The sequence below is a fragment of the Chenopodium quinoa genome, unplaced genomic scaffold (assembly GCF_001683475.1).
Source record: "Chenopodium quinoa cultivar QQ74 unplaced genomic scaffold, ASM168347v1, whole genome shotgun sequence".
Lineage (NCBI taxonomy): Eukaryota > Viridiplantae > Streptophyta > Magnoliopsida > Caryophyllales > Amaranthaceae > Chenopodium > Chenopodium quinoa.
Genome location: NW_018743937.1, coordinates 3,205,174 through 3,227,084, shown reverse-complemented (window position 1 = coordinate 3,227,084; position 21,911 = coordinate 3,205,174).

Genomic DNA, 21,911 nt, shown 5'->3' with positions numbered 1-21,911 from the left:
AAACCCTGTTGTCTATCCCTACCACTATTTTAAGTGTCACTATCACCAAAATGAAACCACTACTCTCTCCATGATTTTTAAATGTTACACTTACAAAATCCGGCTGTGTTTAAATAAGTGTTGCTTTTTTTTTTGGCAAAAAGCTACATTAAAATATTATCTCTCTTCTCATGGTCCCCACCCAAACCCACTACTACTTATTATTATTATTATTATTATTATTATTATTATTATTATTATTATTATTATTATCTTCTCTCACATTCATTACATTTCAAGTACCTCAATTATGAATCCTACCCGATCATCATTGGGGAAATTGATTAACCGGGTCACAAAAATGACAACGAAATCGGACAAATCAAACACTTTGAGGCCTGAACAAGATTAATTTCCCAAAAGTAATACTTCGATCCTATTATACACACCGGGTATCACGAAATTAATAGCAAATATAGCGAAGACAATCACAACAGTGTGTAGTATATTTGTGAACTAATGTAACCAAACTTTGATAATTTATGATGAAGATGGTTGGTTTGCAAAAAAATGGTTTCAAGAAAATGAATAAACTGACTTTTTCTAGATCATCCATCTATTTGTCATATGTTTAGTAACATATATATATAAGCAAACAAAACAAGTCAACCATCACGATGAAAACTGCGCCCAGCCGGGTTGCAGACTGCCCGACCAGGCGGATCTAGGTGATGAACCTGGACATTCTCGCGCCCGATCGGGCGGTGGTGGCCTTACTGGGCGGCGAAAACCAATTCCAGAACACAAGGCTTGCGCTCGACAGGGAAACGAAACCCCGTAATCGGGCAGCAACACCTCGTCAATCTTCTTCGTTCTCATGCCTTTCAAGGCAGCGGCAGACCAGCGGTAGAAGACAAGGTAGCTTTGCTTCCCCTGCTTTTCCTTGCTTATCCCTCTAAACCGAGGTTCTTCACTCTAAACCGAGTTTTTGCTTCTAACCTTTGCTATTCTTAATTAAACACCTTCACCTTTATTAATTAAGCAAAGCAAACATGAATATAGTCTACATACTCTAAATAACTCAACCATCCTCCCCTATTTAGAGTATAAATTAATTAGACTCATTGGAAAAACATCATCATCATAAAAAATCAATCTTATGCATAAATGAAAGTGTACAAAGACTTGAACTTCCACTTAGTGCAATACACATTCCAAGAATCCATTTTCATTTGGTGTCGTAAAACAATTGAACCAAAAGCAATATTAGATTCATGAAGATATTACACACACAAGATCAATTACATGATTACATTAATACTTGACACGTAAAGCCATGTGTCCCTATCTTTTCGTAAGTACTTCAAATCTATGCCCTAATAACTTCTTGAAATGACTAAACTTCGTACTTATATAGGTAGACTTCCAAAACATGCTCCTGTGACTGAGTACTATATCGGGAAATCTATTAAAAAAATATCAAATAATATTTATAAATTCCCAACTAACCACTAAGCAAGCATAGAGGCTAGTCCAGAGTTGAACCACGAGGACTAAGTGTATCAATTTGGGAATATTAAACTAGTAGGAAGGATTGTGAGATACAGAGAGAAACAACTAGAACACTACTTAAAGCAATTAACAAAATACTAGGGAAAGAGGAATTCAATTACATTAATGAATTTAACAACAAATTGCAATTAGATGGTGTAGGGAATATTTCAAGCATTACCCCTAACTTGAACCCCATTGTGATCATACACTAAAGTACGGTGGCGTCTAAAGGGAAAGAAGATAGAGCAAAAGAGTCGCCAACAAGTTTTAGGAACTTGTAAACCGTTCACGAGGTGAAGGTTACACCCCTTAACGATCCAGGAGATCGTCAACTCCAATAGGTCTGGAACCATGACTGATAGTTCGGGGATGAAGGTACAAATCCAACCTAAAAGAGATTGAACCTGCCCTAATAATAGGCCTCTACTTTATTCTGATCGTATTCATGTGCGCTTTCTGACTAACATGCAATCAATAGGTTTACCCTAAACCTGTTTAATCTATGTTGGTTGAATATTAATGCACAAATAAATCTATTATTGGCAATCACTTGAATTATAATCAAATTAACCTTAAACAAGATTATTAATTATCTTATTAAGCGTGATTACAAGTACAAATTCCCTTTAAACATGCATAAAAGGCGTGATCAAACAATAACAATAAATATCAAGCAACATAATATTCATAATAATAACAATTATAATCATAATAAAAATAATCACAATTAAAATAACCATGTTAAAGCATAATAATAGCATGCAAGATCCTAGGCATGATACTAACAAGATTAATAACAAACCCTAGCATGTCACTAAACAATAAAAATCAAAGCTTTAACCCTAACATGATACTAACATGAATATTAGGAAGAAAATAGGAAGCATCATGGAAATCATAATTGACATTATACTTTACCCTAGACATGATACTAGGAAGCAATAAAAACATCCTAAACATGATTCTAGGAATCAAAATAACAATCTAAGCATGATTTCTATATCAAAATATCAATAAAATTAATTAAAGTACTTACTTGGATGCCTCGTACCTCTTTCTAATAACAAAATACACACGTTAGTAACTTCAAGGAAAATAATAAACAAATAATTAAATTAAATAATTGAAAGAGAGATTTGGGACCAAACCCTCAGAAATTAAAACCTTTCACGTCTAGGGCAAAGGCAAATTCAAATTATGCTAGGTGTTTCTTGGTCTTGTGAATGCGGAATTTTGTATGCAAAAAGGTTAGTTTAGAAAAGAGAGAGAGAGAGAGAGAGAGAGAGAGAGAGAGAATAAGCTTTAGCTTAGAGAGAAAAGAGAATTAGAGAGTTGTTGATGAAAAACGGAGGTTTTAGGAGGATATTAATAGAGAAAAATCAGCCAAACGGATAGAAAATAAATCAGGGTTTCGACAAGGATAAAAGAAGTTAGCGCCAGAAGCTAAGGCTAGCGCCAGGCGCCAAGCATTAGCGCCAGGCACTAATGTCTGTTGTCAGGCACTAATTATTATTTTCACGCGTTTTCTTAATTCAGATAAAATTTAGCCGTATTGAAGGGAAAAATCGTATTTTCCTTAAAAACACTATTTTATTCTGATTAAAACTCTAAAAAGTCAACAAAAGTCAATTTATCAATGCTAATTGAATTAGGAATGAAAAGAACCTTCTAGAAGAATCTAAACAACTAAAATCAATTCTAATTGCATTAGGAATGATAAATCCATATTAGACCCTTCTCTACATCATTGGGCCGCATATAAATATCAAAACGGGCCCAGTTTAGTAATTTGGCAATAACTTCCTCATTATTCATCGGAATTGGGCTTATAATATATCGTTGGAAAACTCTTTTCATGGCCCATCCAACTACACCATTATTGGACCCTTGCTATGGACCAAACCAAACTGGATTGGCTGTTTTATTAAAATAGGTTTTCAAAAACAGAGAGAAAAGAAAAGAAATTAAAACTATCCGCAACACTAGACTTTCTACAATTTCACTTCATTCGATTATGATTCGACGCGAAAGGTACTCATCACTGGGTTGGTTTTGGGGAGACACAAATGGGTGTCTACAGAAACCCCCACTTTGACTGAGTTTGGAGAAACGCAAGTTTCGAAAACAAAAGTCAAAGTATCGATAGGGACGGAGAATGATTCAGAACGTTCTGCGATCCTAAATCATTCTTGTAACGCCAATACCTGCAAACTAGCGTTAGTTAAAACAGATAAAAGAGTTAAGAAACGCGTATCTTGCACCGTCGAGCACACGTTTCTAGAGGTAACTTATTTATTCTGACGATCTTCCGCAAGCTAGAGAATATCCCCTGAAGACTGCTACGCCTGTAACTGCCTCCAATTTCCGCTGTGATAGTCTTCGAAAAGATCACTGCTCGTTGATCCTTAATGCTCTATGCCAGTACGTCGGCACTTTGCTGCTTGTAAACCAGTATGTCGGTGCTTTTGTTGTGATGACAATCCTATTTTCTTTGGGAATAGCTGCCAACACAACTCTTGTATGATGTATGACAATCCGATTTAGGGAAAGTTGTCAATGCTTCGTAACAATCCATCCTTGGAAATGTTGCCACGATGAAGCGACAATCCGTATCTCGAAAATTTTGCCAAAATCCAATTTTGGGAAAAGTTGCCAATGCTTCGTAACAATCTGTCATAAGAACTTTGCTACAATTGATAATCCACATCTTGGAATATAACTCTTGAAAGCAATCCGCCTTGGAAATTTTCCAATGCTATGCGACAATCCTTTTAGGAAAATATTGCCACAATTGACAATCCGTGTCTTGGAACATTTGCAAAAAAGAGTTGATCGACAATCCACTTTGGGAAAATTTGCCACTTGCTGAAATGAATGACAATCCACGTTGAGGAACCTTTGCTGAAATTTATGATGAATAGAAACCTACGACAATCCTTTGGGAAATTTTGCCAGAGATGACAATCCAATCTTGGAAAAATTGCTAGCGATGACAATCCAACCTCGGAAAAAATTGCCAAACAGAGAAGGAGCACGACAATCCACACTTGGAAACTTTGCCAGAGATGACAATCCAATCTTGGAAAAATTGTCGTTGAAGAAGATGCACGACAATCCATATTTGGAAATATTGTCAGTTGGGGATGACAATCCAATTTTTGGAAAAATTGTCATTTAAGAAGAATGCGCGACAATCCATATTTGGAAATATTGTCGTTTAAGAAGAATGCACGACAATCCGTATTTAGAAATATTATCGTTTAAGTGCTTGCTTTTAAACCGATACGTTGGTGCTTGTAATGAGCCAGTGTTTTAGGCGCTTAAGCTAAGTGAGACGATTTTTTGTCAGGTCAATCACTTACTACGATTGTAATGCAGCCGACTACTAACCATGTCAATTTGCTTATAGGGGCTAACTGGCGTACCAAAGAACCTGAAATTGTTGTATGAGGTCGAAATAACCATTCCGAGAGGCTTCGAGCTCTGTCGCTGCTGAAATATCTCTGGCGTCAAGAATTGGCTCTGTCGCCAGACGCAGGGATCTAGAGTCAGGCGTTGAACTCTGTTGTCAGACACCAAATGTTGTTGCCAGATGACAGCCTTGTCGTCTGGTGCTAGAGTTGGGTCTTCCCTATTCTGCTCTTGTTGCCGCTGTTGCTTGGTTTAGCTCCGAACTTTTAGCTTTGTCGTTTCCTTTTATTCAAATCCGCTCAAATCTTTTGTAAATTAAAGCTCTTCATATCTAATTTGCTGATCCATGTAACTCCTCTTATCTTGGAGGAATATCTTGTATCATATTCGCGGTTTTTTTTCAAAAAAAAATTCGGGAATGTCCTCGCTTGCTAGGATGCGCCTACATTTATATCTTTGGCCATAGGACTTTGCTTATCTTTTTTTAGGGTTGACCTAAGACTTAGTGTTTCTTGACTCATTGACTTGTCGTGAATCAAGGTATGAACTTGACTCGCTGTGATTGACTCGAGGTTGACTTGACTGAAAGTGTTTGACACATGTGTTAGACTCAAATCAAGGTGATATGACACGACATGACTCAACGTGTACATGACTCGTGTGTGCATTATAGTGTAATTGTGCGACTCGAAAATGCAAAAAAATTTCAGTCATTTTTGTGGAGGATACCGACTTTCTCCTGAAAAAGAAAGACACGAAAAAGAATTAAAGTGAAGTTTTTGAAGGTGCATGTTGAATGAGCTTAGTCAAATGTTGTTTCTCACAGTACAATGATTGTAACATCTTAGACTATCCTAGTTGACACGATAATGAAAGTATTTAGGTAACTTAGGCATGGAGGCTAAGCACTTTATACTTCGTGATGCAATGATGATTGATGAGCGATTTTGACATGACAAGGCATGCTTCAGCGTTATGTTAAGATTTCATGACAACGGGTTCCTAAGGGAAAGTATATTTGGTCATGTATCTGTGCGGTGTGTGAAAGTGACACTAAAGTTAGGCCGCAAGGGCTAAGTGTGTGGGAAAATATTATTTCAAGAAGAGTCAAATGATGGTGACTCTTTAGGCTAGGTAAGCTAATGATGTAAGGATCAAGCCCCCAAGTCTAGCTCTAAGTAGATAGGGATAAGCATTGGAGATCCCTTGATATGACCATGATGTGTGAATGTGAATATGAATGCATGTTTATTATGGCCGCACCTCGATGTGAGGTTTCCTACGTATCCGTTAGGAATTAGGCCGAATGTAGCTCTAGCCGAACCTCGCACAAGTGTGTGTATACCTCACAAAGGTCTTTTTAAGGGTTGTAACGTGGTTAGGGAAGAAGGGGATAAAAGGCTCAAGACCCTAGATAAGCCCCCAAGGTGTGCAACTTTGCTTTTGGAATATTTGTATTTTCATGCTTGAGGGTTTTAACTCTTTTTTAGCCCTTTTTTTTGCTTTATTTATTTTTGCTCTCTTCTTCTTTTTTTTTTTTTTTTTTTTTTTTTTTTTTTTTATAAGTGTGGGCAATCCCGATCATGCGGTCTATCACTCACTTGGCATTTATGTTTCTCAGGCACGGTACTGAGCACTCGATAAGTTCTGAGACATGTTCATATCAAAGATATTTTCATATCAAAGACATTGGAACACTTGCTCTTTTGTACACTTTTATTATTATTATTATTATTATTATTATTATTATTATTATTATTATTTATTTTTTGTTATTTTAATCTTTTGAAGTCACTCAAGCTTTTTATGAAATTGAAAATCGCATAAGTTACACACCATCCCATCCCAAAGTTAGGTAGATGTAGGTTGAAGAAAGAACGGTCTATCGTTAGACGAGGCTTAAAGTGGTTTATCAAGAAAAGATTGCATATTTGAAAGCGTAAAGATGATATGATAGGCTACAAGGGGTGCCTCTAATCATGGGTATACCTTGTGTTTAGTTCGGAGTGGATTATTTTTTTTTTTTTTTGTGTGATGCAATGCAATGATCATATGTAAGGAAATAAATGCTCATTTTATTTAAAAAGTGAAGGGTAAAAATCAAACTCTAAGAAATAAATTCAATGAGGATGAAGGGTGCCTATGCTAGACTTATTGGGGAAAGGGTTCGAAAAAAAAAAAAAAAAGAAGAAAGCATGAAATCTTGGTGAGAAGCTTTCCTTGTGCATTTGTTTCATCATTACCCTCATTTTTTTTGGCAATCACATGACTCAAACTCGATTCAACATGCATGGATGGAAGAAGGTATGAAGAATGAAGGTTGTGATATGGAGAAGGCATGTAGAGAATGGAAAGATGATGTAGATGGAGAGATATGAAAAAAATAGGAATAAAATGTACCCCCAACTCAAATGACGGAAAAAACCGACTGATGCATGAACCTAAGACATGGTCATGGTGACATATACAAAGTGTGTGCTAAGACTAGTGAGTATAGGTGACATGTTAAGACTCGTGTCATGACCATGTGGCTAGACTATGTGACTAGACTCAAGCAAAGACTAAGTTAAGACCTCATGTATACGCATTAAACTGGACAGGCTGTGGTATTTTAATCATAACTTTTGATCTGAAACTCTGATTGGGACGAAACCAACGCCAAATTAAAGATAAAACTCGGGGCTACAGATCCATAGGTTGAAAACTTGTAGTTCTTCCTAGAACTCCGGCTATGAACAAAACAAGTTGACGTTTGTGCAGTATACGGGAATAAAAATCCGGGTTGACTTAAAGGAACTATGACTCGATTTTTAGGTATATTTTTTAGCTCAAATTATTAATTAATTAATTAAACAAAGTCCTTTAGTCATAAATCAGTTTGTTTAGTCTTAACACAAGTCAAACAAACGGTTAGGAAAAAACATATAGAGTATGCATAACAAATAATGCACAATTAGTCAAGTAGGCACAACATGATGCAATGAGTTTGCAACTTCACCATGGCTCTAGTTCTCTAAAGTTCGGGATATGGGTTAGTCAAAGAGGATCCATGGTTAATTGTCCGGATGCACCGCGCGGAAGCCTGACCGTGAAGGGTTGGCGCGAGTGGATGGGACACCGCGAGTTAAGAAAAACTCGCTTCCATAGTTTGGTGAATTCAACAATCTCGGATGTACCCCTTGTTGCTCATAGCGTTCAATCAGGTAGATGGAGCATGAATTCCCAAAGGGTTATGTCCATGTGTAAAACACATATGAGTTTCAGAAAAGTGAGAAAAACTCAATCAGGAAGTAGGATCGAGCAAACAGTGCTAAAAACTGGTCAAAATTAGAATGCATATTTCTGGCTCGGTATTGGAAGAACTTGGCGCCAGCAAATAGAGGTCAGCGCCACAATTTAGCTTTAACGCCTGGCGGCAGGCGCTAACGTCAAATTGTTGGCGCTAGACTTTGTTCCCTGACGCTAGTTCCTACATGCCTCAGCAGCTTTCTGTGTTCGATTAAATTTTCCAGTTTCTCGCAGCATTATTTCGATCCTATTTGTGAAAGATATTCCTCAAATTTCCTACGTGTAAAAATCCTATGTTTTTAACTCATTACAGATGGTCTTTCTAATGAGGTATTTTTTATGCATATGACAATAATGTTAATCAAAATTACGCACATGAAATACTTAGAACTTTTCGAGTCACATCCACACATTCTAAATAATTGCCGAAATAAATTTCAAGAATTAAAATAGAAATCCTCCCCAGCGGAGTCACCAAAAACTGTAGGGAATATTTCAAGCATTACCCCTAACTTGAACCCCATTGTGATCATACACTAAAGTACGGTGGCGTCTAAAGGGAAAGAAGATAGAGCAAAAGAGTCGCCAACAAGTTTTAGGAACTTGTAAACCGTTCACGAGGTGAAGGTTACACCCCTTAACGATCCAGGAGATCGTCAACTCCAATAGGTCTGGAACCATGACTGATAGTTCGGGGATGAAGGTACAAATCCAACCTAAAAGAGATTGAACCTGCCCTAATAATAGGCCTCTACTTTATTCTGATCGTATTCATGTGCGCTTTCTGACTAACATGCAATCAATAGGTTTACCCTAAACCTGTTTAATCTATGTTGGTTGAATATTAATGCACAAATAAATCTATTATTGGCAATCACTTGAATTATAATCAAATTAACCTTAAACAAGATTATTAATTATCTTATTAAGCGTGATTACAAGTACAAATTCCCTTTAAACATGCATAAAAGGCGTGATCAAACAATAACAATAAATATCAAGCAACATAATATTCATAATAATAACAATTATAATCATAATAAAAATAATCACAATTAAAATAACCATGTTAAAGCATAATAATAGCATGCAAGATCCTAGGCATGATACTAACAAGATTAATAACAAACCCTAGCATGTCACTAAACAATAAAAATCAAAGCTTTAACCCTAACATGATACTAACATGAATATTAGGAAGAAAATAGGAAGCATCATGGAAATCATAATTGACATTATACTTTACCCTAGACATGATACTAGGAAGCAATAAAAACATCCTAAACATGATTCTAGGAATCAAAATAACAATCTAAGCATGATTTCTATATCAAAATATCAATAAAATTAATTAAAGTACTTACTTGGATGCCTCGTACCTCTTTCTAATAACAAAATACACACGTTAGTAACTTCAAGGAAAATAATAAACAAATAATTAAATTAAATAATTGAAAGAGAGATTTGGGACCAAACCCTCAGAAATTAAAACCTTTCACGTCTAGGGCAAAGGCAAATTCAAATTATGCTAGGTGTTTCTTGGTCTTGTGAATGCGGAATTTTGTATGCAAAAAGGTTAGTTTAGAAAAGAGAGAGAGAGAGAGAGAGAGAGAGAGAGAGAGAGAGAGAGAGAGAGAGAGAGAGAGAATAAGCTTTAGCTTAGAGAGAAAAGAGAATTAGAGAGTTGTTGATGAAAAACGGAGGTTTTAGGAGGATATTAATAGAGAAAAATCAGCCAAACGGATAGAAAATAAATCAGGGTTTCGACAAGGATTAAAGAATTTAGCGCCAGACGCTGAACATTAGCGCCAGACGCTAAGGCTAGCGCCAGGCGCCAAGCATTAGCGCCAGGAACTAATGTCTGTCGTCAGGCACTAATTATTATTTTCACGCGTTTTCTTAATTCAGATAAAATTTAGCCGTATTGAAGGGCAAAATCGTATTTTCCTTAAAAACACTATTTTATTCTGATTAAAACTCTAAAAAGTCAACAAAAGTCAATTTATCAATGCTAATTGAATTAGGAATGAAAAGAACCTTCTAGAAGAATCTAAACAACTAAAATCAATGCTAATTGCATCAGGAATGATAAATCCATATTAGACCCTCCTCTATATCATTGGGCCGCATATAAATATTAAACCGGGCCTAGTTTAGTAATTTGGCCATAACTTCCTCATTATTTATCGAAATTGGGCTTATAATATATCGTTGGAAAGCTCTTTTCAAGGCCCATCCAACTACACCATTATTGGACCCTTGCTATGGACTAAACCAAACTGTATTGGCTGTTTTCTTAAAATAGGTTTTCAAAAACAGAGAGAAAAGAAAAGAAATTAAAACTATTCGCAACACTACACTTTCCACACTTTCACTTCATTTGATTATTATTCGACGCGAAAGTTACTCATCACCGGGTTTGGTTTTGGGGAGACACAAATGAGTGTCTACAGATGGTTATGATCTTAATTAGAAACGATCAACACATTCAACTCACTCTTGCGCAATTAAGCATGCGAATTTTCCTACTAAGCTAATTCACTACCGTGCAACTAGCCTAGCATAGGCATGGAAGAATCTAGACTCTCAACCAACTCACTTCTTCACAATTGATTGAAAGCACAATTAAGAACCTAGAATCAATTAGCTAAAAAGATTCTAATTCATGTAAGCATCACCCATACACAATAATCAAGAATTAATTGCATACTAATAACAATCAACCATTCAATTCATCAACATAACCTCCTCCTTTTCCATATAGAACAAAATCTAAGAAAACATGATGAAGAAGAACATGGAAAACAAGCTAAAACAAGAATTAAAGCAAGAATCAAACAAGTAAATTAATCATCTACTCAAATCAACAAAGAATTAAGCAAAAACAAGAATTAATGAAACCAATAAAGATGAGAGAAAATTAGAAAAGCTCATTGAATAATTGAGAAGAGATTCCACAAAGTTGCTTCTTCAATATCTCAAATCTCCATTGAAATCCAAGCTTTCTCTCTCTAAAACTACTCCTAAACGAGAGAGAGAAACTCCTAATCTAATCTAATCCTAATTAGAGGAGAGAAAATGTAAAAACTTACCTAATTGGATGAAAAAGTCTAAAGAAGGTCGTCCTATATATATATACAAGAAGATAAAGAAAGAAAATTCGAGAATAAAACGCGAAGAAAACCTGTTTAGGGTAAATATTCCCCATACACGTGGTCCAATCCTATAGAGGCACGTGGCCTAATAAAAGGGTGACACGTGTCCCTATAGGAATATGGCATGTGGCAAACACAAAGAGCACCTAAATGAGAGAAGGCTGTAAGGAGGCCCGAATCTCGAGAAAGCCGCAATACAACGCTCAAGGTAGACACGTGCCCTCACCTGATTGCGCCGCCAATCAGAGCATGTTATCCTAGGTCACTAACCCTAAACGGACACCATTTCCTACCCCTATAAATACCCCAATAATTTATGATGGGAGGGGTGGATTGTGAAATAACATTCTAAGAGCATTAATATTCGTTGTTTTGCAAGTGTTAGCATCATCCGGCCGAAGAGCGTGACCAGTATCCTGAGGGAATCACAAAAACCGCAAAACATTTGGCGTCGTCTGTGGGGATAATAGTCTGTTATGGCATTAGATGGTCAAACACCTAACACTAGTCCCAGTCCTGGTTAGGATGGACATGTAGAGAACATAATTGCAACAATAAATACCAGTGATCCTCTAACCACTTTATTCCATGAGGCCAAGGATCCTCTGGTGAGTGTTGGATCCTTAAAGGCAGCCCTGAGCAAACTCCGAAGAGAGCTTGAAAGTAAGATGCCTTCTACTTCTAGGCAACAACCTTAGAGAGAATGAGAAGGTACTCAAAAGAAAACTCAGAGCAGGGCGACCAATGCTGAAGATGCTGGGAATACCCCATTCCGCCGACACGGATGTTCACCGAGGGTGCCACGGAAGAATGATTCTGGACTCCTCGAGAAAACGCAGTCGGCTAGGGGGCAGACCAAAGAACCTCAAAAGGAGGAAACTAAGTCGTTTCGGCGTTGGAAGGATGCGAGGGAGTATATTTGGCACAGGCAGCGGGAGCGGTTAGCTTACTCAAACACAACCTCCACTCTCACTATGCCGGATGATTTCTCAAACCGCACCCTCTCCAAGCATACCATATCGGCCAAGACCAGCAGAAATCAAGGTTACTGTACGCCTACTCCAATTCCGGTGGCTCATTTACTCCAGTATCAAGTGCCCTAGTATTACAATACAATCCTATTTCCTAGTCCCCTATCTACGAACATTATGGGAAGTTGGTGAGTGGCATTTATGCCACGATTAAGGGCTTATTTTATTTGTTTTTCCCGCACTTGTTGCTTGTTTGGACCCTCTTTTCCATCTTTAGTTCTCCTTTCTTTTGTTTGCCTTCTTTTATAGTTTTTACCTCTGTAGGCGTCGTTCGAAGTGCGCCTACGTTAAAGATGGTGTGAATATGCTTGGCACTCATAGGAAGTGGGAATTGACATATACAATTAGGGACAAATAAAGTAGGGAGCCGCCAACAAGTTTGTAAGGAACTTGTAAACCGTTCACGGATCATAAAAGGCAACCACGAATAAAGAGACAACAAAGGCAACAACGATTGACCCATGAAGGTTACACCCCATTCATAATCCATGAGATTACTAACTCCATATGGTTCGGAACCACGAAAGGAGGATCGGGGATGATGGTACGAAGTGAGTCATGGAGTCACATTTGCCCGTATTGGCCTCTACTCGATTCTTATAGTGAAAAGTGATTCCTGCGATCTCAAAGGCATACAAACAAAATATTCAATTTGCTCTTAACTATTATTTAGCTAAATTGGTTGAATATTAATGCAACACATAATTCTATAAAATTTGTGATCACTTGAATTAAGCAACAAGATTAAAAAGGAACCTAAATCGGTTGTCCAAATTATCTTATTAGGCGTGATTTTCAATTACATATTCCCTTTAAACATGCAATATGGTGATCATAAAAAATAATAGAATAACATCAATATTGGAAGCAATTTAACAATAATTCTAACAACACAAAATCGTTAGAAAAATAATAGAAATAAAAGGAACATAATTCTTACTTTGATTCTGTTTGTTTGCAACCACAAAATAATAAACGAGTTAGTAACTTCAAGGAAATAATAATAAAACATTAATTAAATTAAATTAAATAGAATTGATTTGGGGCCAAACCCTCAAACAGTTCTACCTTTCACGCATTGGCTTAAGGACAGAACCACGAGTAAAGTATAGACTCTTGGAAGTGCTTGAAGAAGGAATTTTGAAAGAATAAGGGTAGGCTAATGTTTAGGCTAGAGCATAGAAGAGAGAAAAAACTAGAGAATTAATTGATGCCCCGTACATTAGAAATGAGGGGGTATTTATAGAAAAAATGTGCTGAGGGAACACACGGAACCCTAAAATGATAAAAACCCTAAAAAAGTATCCCGCGACACGGCAAAGTGTACCGTGAGACAGGAAATCCCACTGTCACATGGGAAACATTCCCGTGACACGGTGCACATTTTGTGTGACGCGGTAAATATTTAGTGAACGGGGGAGAAAACGTGTTAAGGGTTTACACGGAAAGGACACGGAAATTCCCATGTCACAGCAGGTTTCCCGTGTCACGGGGAACCCCACCGTCAGACGGGAAAGTTTCCCGTGACACGGTGGACTGTTGCCGTGACGCGGGAATTTTCAGTCCGCTTTTCCGTCTAAATTCATTTTTAACCCTAATTTCGTTCAGCATTTTAAGTGTCGATTGATAATTTCGAGCCATTTTCTGATTTTATTATTATTTGGGCTAAAATAAATAAAATAAATAAAAAGTTTGGGCCAAAATAAATAATAAAACAGTAAAATAAAAAAAAGATTTGGGCTAAAATTAAATAATAAGTTTGGGCTGAAATTAAAACTATGCTTTGACCAAATATCAAGACTAATCCATGGACTATTCAAAAATACGAATTTGATTAAATACGATATTTTAAGCACTCTCGGGATTAAATACTGAACCTGACCAATAGTGGCAGTGAAAATTTGTTCATCATCGGGTTTGGTTTTGGGGAGACATTTTTAGGTGTCTACAGAAGCCCCCGCTTTGACTGAGTTTGTAGAAACGTCAGTTTCTAAAACGATAGTTCAAGTAGTCGATAGGGACGGATAATGATTTAAGACATTCTGCGATCCTAAATCACTCTGTATACGCCGATACCTGCAGAAAAATGTTAATTATACAGATAAAAGAGTAAAAAGATAGAATACGTATCTGGCACCAGTGTATCGGTGACAAATGAGTTTGGCAGCTTCCTATGCTTGAAGGAATCCACCGGATGACGTTTTTTGAAACGCTTTCCATGCTTGAGAGCCGACTGAGGAATTTGGTAGCTTTCTAAGCCTGAAGAAACCTACCGGACGATACTTTCCATGCCTGAGGAAAGTCGAAGTATGAATTTGGTGTCATTCTATGCTTGAAGAAATCTACCGATAATGCTTTCCATGCTTGAGGAAAGTCGACTTGGCGGTTTTCTATACTTGAAGAAAAATCAACCGATAACGCTTTCCATGCTTGAGGAAAGCCGACAACTACTGTAATCGTTGAAATTTGCAAGTGTATGATGGTTCGATTATCCCCGAACGTGGGCTGCAGATGATTCATACCTTCAAGTCGATTATCCGACCATATTAGGTGTTTAAAATATCGACAAAATTGATTTTGACGCTTCCTAGGGGCAAAATAGTAATTTTGATACCCTTCAACCGTCAGTTAGAATTTTCCGCGTAATTTTACTGAAAAATTAACTGTCCAATTTGCGCGGAAAATCGTGCAATTTGGTTAAAATGCCAGGAATATTCGCTGCCAGCTTCGAAAAGTGTGTAGGACAAAAGCCTGAACTCCGTGCCACGTGGATAAATCCCACGACACGGTGCTGGATTGCCGTCAAACGGGATGAACTTCCGTGTCGCGGGAATTTTTTTTGCACAAAAAATCCCACGCGCCCCGTTCCACGCGCTGAACACCGTTACTCAGTAACGGGAAACGTGGAACGGTAACGGGAACGTGCAACGGTCATTTTTTGGCTTTAAATATCAGACATTGCTCCCATTTTTTTTATTCACCATTTCTCTGTCTTCTTCTGCTCTCACTTTTCCTCTCCATTTTTTCACCTAATTTGCTCAGATACCCGTGCCACGGCAACGACGCACCGGCGCACGACTTGTTTCTCGTCAGACAGATCCCCGTCCCGTGTCACGGCGGTTCTGCGGGTTTTTGTTTTTTTGTTTTTTTATATATTTTTTCACTGAAATCTCGTTGTTGCTCGTTGCTGCGCTGCTGTTCAGAGCTCGCTGCTGGTGATCGGAGCTCCGTCGACTCCTGGACTCACTGTGATACGGGATCTGATCACCGTGACACGGTACCTGATCACCGTGTCGTTGCGGAGGTTCACCGTGTCCCGGCGGCGTGCTCTATTCTCTTCACGTTTTTTCGAATTTTAGAGCTCAAATTTTCATCAATTTTGCTCTAAATTTTTGCCACTTTCTTCATTTTTGGTTCTCCACAAGGATCTATGTAAGTTTCCCTTGATTTTGTCTCGAATTTGCTTAAAATGAGTAATTTCATGAAAAAACCCTTAAACATCAATTTGGGGATTTTTTGATTTTGAGGTTATGTTGAAATTCTTGCCATGAATTTACTTGTATATGTATGTATGCGTGTTTGTGAGCGATTTGAGACAAAAATTGCATGATTTGGTGAAGAATTGAGCAAATCACCATTTTTGGTACTGCTTGTGGTAAATGGTGTTCTTTGTTATTCATGTTGTTCTTTTGCACTTGAAATGATGACATATTGGTTGTAGATCTTGTAAAATATGCCATGATGCGTCGATCTATTGTTTTTGTGCAATTTTAAGATATGTTTTGTGTTGTGTATGTACTATATTGTCATGGAGAACATAGTATCATGCAATTAGGAGAACATAGTATTAGTTCGTCATGGAGAAACTAAATACTATAAATAATTCCATTATTTAGCTAATTTTTAGCCTTGAGGTAAAAATTTAGCGTATAAAAAATGCAATAAATAACTAAATAACTTAGGAAATGATGCTAAACATTTAGATTTTTTATTAAAATGCAACTCGATATAAATAACTAAATGTCTTAGGAAATGATGCTAAGCATTTAGATTTTTATTTTTATAATAGCATGCCTAGACGACAGGATCGCGATCTTTCCACTCATGGCCGGCGTCAAGCTTTTCGGGAGGACACTCCCACGATTCCCGAGGGTATAGATGATGACGTCTTAGAGTATGAGCCTCGGGCCTCTACGGGTAGAGGTAGGTGGGCTCCACCTCCGTGGACCTCAGACCAGTTGGTTTTCTGTCGTGAGAACCACGTTTCTCATCGTCCACTTGCCGGCATAGTTGACGGCACGCTTCGCCATCACGGTTCTGGAGCCGGTGATTTGATTCCTCGACTTCATCGGATTATCACGAGGGATCCTGCTACGAACGCCTTATGGGAATCAGCTGGTTTAGTGGACTTTTATTCTGCGATTGTAGGGTTTTGCAGCCCCCGGGGTTGTGGTGCGACAGTCGTTCATGCGTTGTTGGAGTATTTTTAGGATACTACCAACACCTTTCACTTTGCTTGGGGGAAGATGACAGTGAACCCTCTGGACTTTAGCATGATTAGCGGTCTACGCTTCACTTACCCGGCCGTAGCACATATGTCTGATCTTTCTTGGGGAGCGGCTGAGGCAGCTGATTTGTTAGGTCCGATCGTTCAATATATCTGGACCAAGCCAGTGTCTCGAGGTGGTCCTAGGAGCGGGCAATCAGAGTTGGCTTCGGTTTTGACATGGAGGAGACATGACCTGAGCAGCGAGTGCGGATCTTCATTTTGATTCCCATTTCCATGACTCTTTCTCCTGATAGGAGTTCGCGTGCACTCCTTTACTACCTACCTTCTTTAGTCAGGAACAGTGAGATAGGATCCTTTAGCTGGGCCAGCCTCGGATATGTCGACCTTCTCTTGTCGTTACGTCATGGCTGTAGGCAGCTGAACGACGAGTCCCCTGTCACTGTCTACAGTTTATGGAGAGTCGTAGAGGTGACGATCCTTTCCTCTTCTTGTTTTATTTGTTCGACTCATGTGCTCAAAGATTACTTTTCATTGCAGCTATGGGTCCACGAGTACTTCCCATGATTGGCTCCTCGACGGCGTCATGGAGCGGTTCATGACTTCCCTGTCGGGGCCAGCTGGCGTGACCGAGGAGAGTCACGGGTGGAGTCTATCTCTGCGCTTCGCGGGCTGCTACGCCGAGGCACCTCTTCTGTTGGCGTAAGAATTAATTTTGTAGCCTGTTATTTTCTCTCTTGACGTTATTTCCAGTGCTTCATTGCAACTTTTTATGGTTTTCAGGTTGCTATTGATGTCTAGTATCGTCCTTGGGCTGGGATGACTAATCTTCCCGAGGCCTTGCAGCTTTCAGCGTACCGCACTATTTTTGTTGGTATCGGACGCTTTGTCTGGTATCTGGGGGAGTGTGTCGTTCGTCAGCACAGTGGTGATCGCTTTGTGGTGCCCTTGTCTCCACCGGAGTCGATGTTGGACTCGCGCTTGCTTAGGGAGTTGATAAACAGGGGATAGCGCTACACTTTTCCTTGGTAGGAGCTTGTGCGCATGGAGGGTGATTATGTGCAGGACTTGCTTCCCTCTCTGGCTCTTCCACCACGCCTCTCTGAGGTATGATTTCTTTTGAGGAGTTTTGTCGCTAGTCTCTGTTTAAATAGTCGAATAAGTTGATTATTCGATCGTATTTTCAGACGACTATTCGTCGTGTGGGGAGGATTGAGATTTCGCCTCAATCTGTCCGCTACCCAGGGCCAATTGGTATTACCGAGGACCATATTGCTGACGCGCCAGAGGGCTTCAGACAGGCGCAGGAGTCTCTGCCTGAGGTTTTTGATCCGGTAAGTTTTTGATGCATTATTCATCCCTTTTAACACCGCTTGTTACTGATTTTTATCTGTTTTGTTCTCAGCCTACCCGCCCGGAGATGATGGGATTCATGAAGCTGGTTGACGCTCTGAAGTACTGCATCATCAAGCTTTGGCGTGGTGCGAGTTGACGGAGCAGTTCTGGCAATGTTTTTGAGGTATGTTCACTTTTCCATTTTATACCATTTATTTTATTTTGCATTGTTGACGTCTTTTGATTTTGTATCCTTCAGGAGCAACGGAGGTCCCGCTTGCGCTCGAGGCATAGAGGCTCGGACGAGGGGGAGCCTAGTCGTGGTTGACGATCTCCTGAGGTTCATCGGCATTCTCAGTCTCAGCGGGATCCTCAGATTTCTCTGCCGTTTCAGGAGGCTCAGTGGCAGCAGCCTCAGTCTTCCCTGCGATTTAAGGGTCAATGGCAGCGACTGTCGTTTTCACAGCCTGAGTTTAGGCCAGTTATGACTCCCGTGGATCCTGGCTTATTTTCAGCTCCATCGTCTGGGGTTCCTCCACCGGTGTCGGGCTTGTTTTCAGTTCTAGTATATGGGACGATGCCTCCACCGACGATTCCTGTTTCTTTGAGTCAGTCTACACCGTTTGCTAGTTGGACGGGTCCTGCTTTGAGTTTGACTGCTACTGGAGTTATAGGGACTAGTAGGGATACTACTCCTCGTACTCGGATGATGGCGGGACTCTTTGGCTCACCGTTCCCATATTCATAGGCTGGAGATGACACTGATCCTAACTCTTCTAGTTCTGCAGATTTTTGACCGAGGGTCTTTATTTGTACATACTGTGATGACACTTGACGCTGTTTATTTATTATGACTCATTTTATACAATATTCACAGTTTATGTATTTATTGGTGTGTTTTAGTGTGTGCTTGAGACTCATTGTGTGTAGTTATTAATGACGCGACAAAAAGACGTAAGTGGAGTAAGTGGAGGGTACCGACCTTCCCCAAAAGAAAAAGAAATAAAAAGAAAAGAAAAATCTGAAAAAGTTTTACAACTACTCCAAAATAAATATGTTTGGAAATGGGACGAGGTTTATAACTTCCCCAAAGAAAAATAAAATAATAATAGAATTAAAATAATAAATAATAACGATGAATAAAATAATAAAAAATAAATAAAAATAAATAAAAAAAATAAAAAAAATAAAAATATTAATAAAATAAAAAAATAAAGTTGAGAATTTTATTAGGAATGAAACTCTCGAATAACAGAAAAAAATAAACGGTGAAGATAAAACAATAAAAAAAATCCAGATAGATACAGGAAAAGGATAAAAAAAGAAAACGCGTGGGAGGAATTCGGTGAAATTTGTCCCCTGCCGGAGGAATTCGGTGCCATCTTTGGATTTCCTGCTAGAAATCTTATTGCCATGCCTACCCTACGCGAGTATTATTACCAAGACTTTGAACGCCATCTGAATCTAATAGATCCAGATTTAAATAGAATTGTGTGTGGTAATGAGGTAGACTTAGAAAAACTTGCGAATTTATATTTCAATCGTTCTGACTCTGAGTCTTATCATGTATACCGTAGAAGGGCAAATATTTTTTGCATATTTAGCAAGCTTTTATTTGCAAACGGTAGGGTAGGACATGCTTGCCTAGCATCTGTGCTTGAACATGTAGAATCTGGGAGGTTTCCTATGCCCACGTGCCTTGGAGAAACATTTCATGGCCTTGACGAAGCAAAAGCCGACCGGAAAGCCATCAGGAAGGGCTCCCTAGTACTGCTGCAGGTAAAAACACGCTCCGAGTAGCCCCCGTGACACAAAACAGGCACCGTGTCATGGTGACCTTCTGCCGTGTCACGGTGGAATCTGCACTTTTTTTTTTTTGTTTGTAGATTTGGTTGATGGAGCATCTAGAACTTTTTGAAGCCCCCGACGATATTGAAAAATATGGCCCTAACGATCTAGTACGTAGGAAGAAGAATTACTCTGTGAACATGTCGTATGAAGATTGGAAGATTTTCTTTGCAAAGAGAGAATTTTCCATTCGTTGGGTGGTGCCTTGGTGGAGGCTTACTAGGATGGTTGGTACGAACGATACTCCGTATTGCCGTGTTCCTAGTATCTCAAGACTAACTTTTTATTGTCCCTCTCGACTGATGCGGCAGTATGGATTGAACAAGTAGTTCCACGCTATAACGATAGTCCTCGTGAAGTATCGTTGCATGAAAGTAACGTTCACAAATACGAGACTTATTGGATTGGAAGACCTTTGTGGACCGTTTCTGCAAGTAACCAAGCTCCTCCTCCCTTATCTAGTGCATACAAGGCATGGTTGAATCCTAGAAGTAGAAGGGAACGAGTCAGATCACTCAAATCTGATGTGAAGAGCCATCTTGGAAATAAGAAAGCGCCTCCTAAAGATCGTCTAGATCCGAGAACACAAGGGATTGAGTTTAAGACTCCTATAATGCCGAAAAGGAAGAACTATGTGAAAGGGAAGGGTAAGGAGAAGATGGTTTATAGAGAGAAATAACCAAAGAATTTTAAGAAAGGTGAAAGGGGTGAAAGTTCGACTAGGGGTGTGACGGTTCGGGCTACAAAAGACACATTAATGGTGAAGGCCGACCTAGTTGAAAAAGAGAAGGAGGTTCCTAAAGTTAAGAAGGATTAGATCAGTATTGCTTTGCTTTTATGATTTATAATTTTTAAAATAAGGCGCATGATGACAATAATTGTAGTCACATTTATTTCAATAATAATAGCATATTTATTTTCGCCGTAAATAAAAATTACAATGACTTTTTTTTTATTTTTTTTATTAAGTATCCGAGTCAAGAAGTCGGACGCAATGGAAGAATGAAAATAAAAAACATCGAACAAATAATTGAAGTTGTGAAGACGGTGTCACTAAAAAAATCGAAAAGTCTGAATTCCACCGTGCCACGGTGGAGTTTGCCGTGACACGGTGGAAATTCCCGCGGCGCGGGAAACCTTTTTTTTTTTTTTGCAGGTCCACCGTGCCACGGTGGAAATTTGCCGTGACACGATAGATTTTCCCGTGGCGCGGCAAACTCTCTCTCTTTTTTTTTTGCTTCATTTTGTCGTGACGCAATGCTGAATTGGCGCGTATGCTTGATCGACGGAGGAAGGATTTTATTTTTTAAAGTGGTCGGGTCCCCTTGAGGGGTTGCGTACGTATCCTTAAAAAGAAATCAGGCCAAACGTAGCTCTATTGGGTCATGAACCCATGCAACTAGGCATAGAATTTCTTGAGTTGATCCAAGTTGGTATGGGCCTGACCAATTTGGTATGAATTTTCCTCTTGGATCCAACACATTTTTGCAAAGTGCCTTAAGCACCAGGTCGCCTTCTTTGATGTTCCTAGTCTTGAATTTTTTTATTGAAATGTCGCGCCATGCGCTGTTGGTAGGTTTGGACATGATGCAAAGCTGCCAAGCGTTTTTCATCAAGTAAGACTAGTTCATCATATCTTGCTTTAATCTAGTCGACTTCATCTAGTTGGCTTTCCAACGCGATTTAGAGAGAAGGGATTTCGAGCTCTATTGGTTGTACAGCTTCAACTCCATAGACCAAAGAGAAAGGGGTAGCCCCCGTTGATGTACGAACAGAGGTTCGATAACCCCAAAGGGCGAAATG